Source organism: Halyomorpha halys, unplaced genomic scaffold (assembly GCF_000696795.3).
Source record: "Halyomorpha halys isolate HHAL.00 unplaced genomic scaffold, Hhal_1.1 Scaffold142.1, whole genome shotgun sequence".
NCBI classification, from domain to species: domain Eukaryota; kingdom Metazoa; phylum Arthropoda; class Insecta; order Hemiptera; family Pentatomidae; genus Halyomorpha; species Halyomorpha halys.
In genome coordinates, this window is record NW_027113471.1 from 775904 (window position 1) to 780348 (window position 4445).

Sequence of the window (4445 nt, forward strand, 5' to 3'; positions counted from 1 at the left end):
TTGAATTCGTGGTTCAGTTTTATGCTGTGATAGGCCAGAGCTGTGCAATTTCTATTTTTAGCGTTTTTACAATTGTTGATGTGTTGCTTCATCCTAGTTTCTAGTTTTTAGATGTTTCACCAATATATACTTTTTCACAATTTTTACAATCTATCTTATAAATTGCGTTTAGTTTTTCCATCTAATCAACTTTGTCTTTCATGTTTGACAGCTTATTCTGTAATTTATTATTGTTGTATAACCCGGTTCTGATATTTGTATGGTCATATTCTTTCAGTGTTTATTTTAACTTCATTGGTAAGTCCTGGTATGTATTGTAGTTTAAAAAACTTTTTATTATTCCTATTATTATTTGTTTCCTCTTGTCCTTTTTCTCTGTTGTCATCTATTGTAATCTTTTTGTTTATTTCTTTATAAAATTCTGTAATTCTTTTTTGACTTGGTGGTTTTTCTGTTTTATCTTTCTTTGTTGTTCTGATTATTTTTATTTCAGTCTGTGTTCTGCTTTCTGTGTTGTTTCTGGTTGTAGGTTTGTTATTAACTTTATTGTTCCATAGTCTGTTTATCAGTCTTTTGGGATAGAAGTTTTCTGTTAGCATGGTGTATATTTCAGTCTTGATACCTTTAGTGTAAATATTGTCTGTTAAGTTTATGGCTCTTCAATAGAAAGTTGGGATCAAAGAGGGGTATGGAGATACAGCGATACGAGGGACCATTCAGGGTGATAATAATAAGAGAACATAATGTTGTAATTATTGAGAGCATTAAAGAACCCAAAAAGCGCAGGACCGTTCATGTTGAACAACTTAAAGTCCCACTAACCGAAACACTAGCGCAAGAGTAATCCGGAGTGTCCTCATCTCAACTTATCTGTTTTGTTATGTTTTCTTAAGTGGTGATTAATTTTTTTTTATTTATCTTTGATTATCGCGATGTACTGAATAAATTACGTAGCATTTTTTTTAATTGTATAAATCCATGATTTTATTTATGTTTTGCTTCACTTTTAGTTTGTAATAAGCGATAATGGGGAGTGTATCTTTTGCTTTCTTTATTGTATATACTTTATTGTAAATAGTTATAGTTGTTGTATTTTATATTAATTTATTGTATAGTTTACGAAGATTGTTCGTAAACTGGTGGGGGGGTTACCTGAATAAGGCTGTAACCCCCCACCTGTTACTTCGATGTCAGCTGACTGGGGAGATTAGCAGATCGCATGTATACAAAGAGATGTACCGAACCCAATAAAGCCAGTATTTTGAGCAGCTATTTTTTTTTTTTTTTTATTATATCCCCCTCCCTTGCCATTTTTGGCATTCGTGGTGCGGGAGCAGTGCATGCCACTGCTCCCAAACATCACCAATTCTTTTTTTTTAATCCTTTTATTAAGTTTTTTACTGTGCTGCACCCCAGCTTTCTTTCCAAAGCTCTGTAGCTTTTCCCGAAACCCCCCGTGTCCTGTTAGGATCTGTCAGACCCAATAGTCTGGGAGGACCCATTTAGCCTTTAATCTAGAAAGGACGGTAGGGAAGATTTTCTCAAAGTAGCGCCCTTCTGGCTTGCTACCCACCGTTCATTCCACATCTGTATTGCGTCCTCCCGCAGTATTTTCTTCCATAAATTTGGAGCCTCACCGGTCCTCTCTCGGAGCTCATCCGGTAGCGCTTCTAGTCCCTCCCTCTTCACTTCATATTTAAGGACATCCTCCCTGAGGATGAGGTCCAGGGGCATCGCTCCGGCCAGCACCTGCACGTGACATCGTTCTGTTTGTCTTCGTGACCCTCAGAGCCACGCTGGGGATGCGTACCTCAGAATACCGTTAACTTGTGTAATATCACAAATAGACGGCCCCATTATGGAAAAATTAGTGCGGTGTGCTTATAACACAACCTTCAGCCACTTTTTTTTTAAATTATTTATTTATTGTTATTTACAAATGTATACATATATACCCATCAAGTAAATCTGCTGTAAGTGATATTATGGCATGATAGAAACATGTGGAGAATCTACCCATTGATAGAACACCAAAAACATTTCTAAAGGGGAAGATCTAGAGGCCTCATCTTCTTCAGACGCCTAGGATCATTATTAGGTATTGAAGGAGAAGCCAGGTTAGAAACGAGTTGGTTTGGGTGGTTGAGAAGTTTATCATAGAAGGAATAGTATCTGGTTCTGGCCAAATCGGAAACATAGGGTACATTGAGGTCCTGATGGATGATTTGATTTGTGACAAAGTACGGAGCTTAAGGATTTTACGAAGGATTTTGGACTACAAGGATTAGATCCGAGAGGAATTAGTTGTTTAGTGGAGCCCCATATCTCAACTCCGTATGTCCAGATAGGCCTTATAACAGTCATGTAGATCAGTCTTTTGTGATGGATTGGAAGTTTGGACCGTTTGTCTAGTAAATGTTGTAATAGTTGGAATCGAGTTTCCTGTCTTTTCAGTCTTGTATGAGGATTCCATGTCAGTCGTTTGTCCAGATTTAGTCCTAAGTAACCGATCTGTTCAACAGGAATAAATGGGGTATTATTAAAAGATTCTGTGGGGCAATACGAAGGGTAAACGTGATTTGGTCGGATTTATAGGAATTTATTTTAATCCTCCAGTTTTGGCACCATTCTTCAAGGGTGGTGATGTGGGATTGGAGGGTTTGGGATACAATGGAAGGATCATTATTCACTGACAATAGGGATGTTTCATCGGCATACGTGGTGAGAATAGTGTTAGGATGGGTTGGGATGTCAGCTGTAAAATCTGTATAAAGGATTGGACCAAGGATACTACCCTGTGGTATACCAGCAGACTGAGGATACAGGGATGAATAAGCGCTGTTGTGATTTACTTGAAATAACCTGTCTGAGAGATAAGAACGAATAATGAGATAATATGTAGGGGGTAGGAATTTACGGATCTTGTATAGCAGTCCTGGGTGCCAGACTCGATCAGAAGCCTGTTCTACATCAAGAAAGACTCCCGAGCAGTACATTCCGCGCTCCAATGAAGACGAGATTTCATCAACCACACGATGGCATTGCTGGATAGTGGAGTGGGATGTTCGGAATCCAAACTGATGAACTGGGATTATGTGGTTGGAATCTAGGATGGGGTACAGGCGTTTTAAGATAAGTTTCTCAAGGATTTTTCCCATGATAGGTAACAGAGAGATAGGACGGTAAGAGGATGGGTGTTCTGGCGGCTTTTGAGGTTTGGGAATTATTTTGGTTACGGATAATTTCCATGAATCAGGATAATATGTGGATCTGAGGACAGCATAGTAGATGTTTTAGAACATGGGATGTAATTAGGTCATAACCAGGGACGTGGCCGTGCGGGTTGGGGCACAGGTCCCACTTCGCTCGGTTCAGAATGTTGTGGGTTCGATTCCCACCAGGGACCGTTAAACATTCATTTATCGTCGGTCCCGAAGAATGAATCTTGACACTTCCACCTTGGTTAGTATGCCGCGGCAACCTAAGTAGCCGTCAGGGATTGGCAAAAAGGACCCACAGGCCCCTTTTTGCCGGACTTGTTCCCCCCACCAAATGCCAGTACCAGTAGGTCATAACCAGGAACTTTGCGGGTTGGTAAATTCTGGATGATGTTGGATATCTCTGTTGGATGAAATGCTTTAGGTGGCAGGATTATTTGGAGTGGAGTATTCAGTACTTCTTCAATGTGTTCAAGCCTGGTTGAATTAAGGATGTCAGGTTGTGGCTCAAAGGTTTTAGAAAGCTGCTGATTTGTCAGTAGTTCTTGAAGGTAAGAATCTTCTTTGTAGTTGTCCATAAAGATTTGTGAGTAGTCGTGAGGTTTTCTGTTAAATTTTGCGTTTTGAATTTTTTAAGTTCTGTTTTAAGTTTGCTTGTCAATTTAGTATGTGTTTTATCTGATGGGTATCTAGTTCTGTGCCACTTCGCTCTTACTCTGCGTTTTTTTTTTAATAAGATGCGAATGTGGTGTGGCAAGTTACTATGTATGGTATTAGTTTTACTGATAGTTGTGTTGCCGTATATGCAAAATCTTATAGATTCTATAGTTTTCAATGGCTTCGTCAATGTCATGTTTAGTCTTAAGTGGAATTTTTAAGTCCAGTTTGTTTTCTAAATCATCACGAAATATATCCCAGTTAACTCGTCTTTTAATCCCTCATTGATTAGGGCTAAGGAACGATGTTCAAATATAAGAAAAGGATAACTGGATTGTGGTTTGAGGAAAGGTCGTCTATAGATTCTAAAGTTAAATTAAAGATCATGAGTACCCCTAATATATATATTAGATCAGATATCTTCAATAAAAAAAAAAGTGTTGTGTTAGAATATTTTGCTATCTTAAATCTTGTTGCATTCTAAAGTCTGGGATGTCCCCACTCCAGCCCTAACAAGTACTCCCCCAGACCTAACATGTCCACCACTCCAGCTCTAACATGTCCTCCACT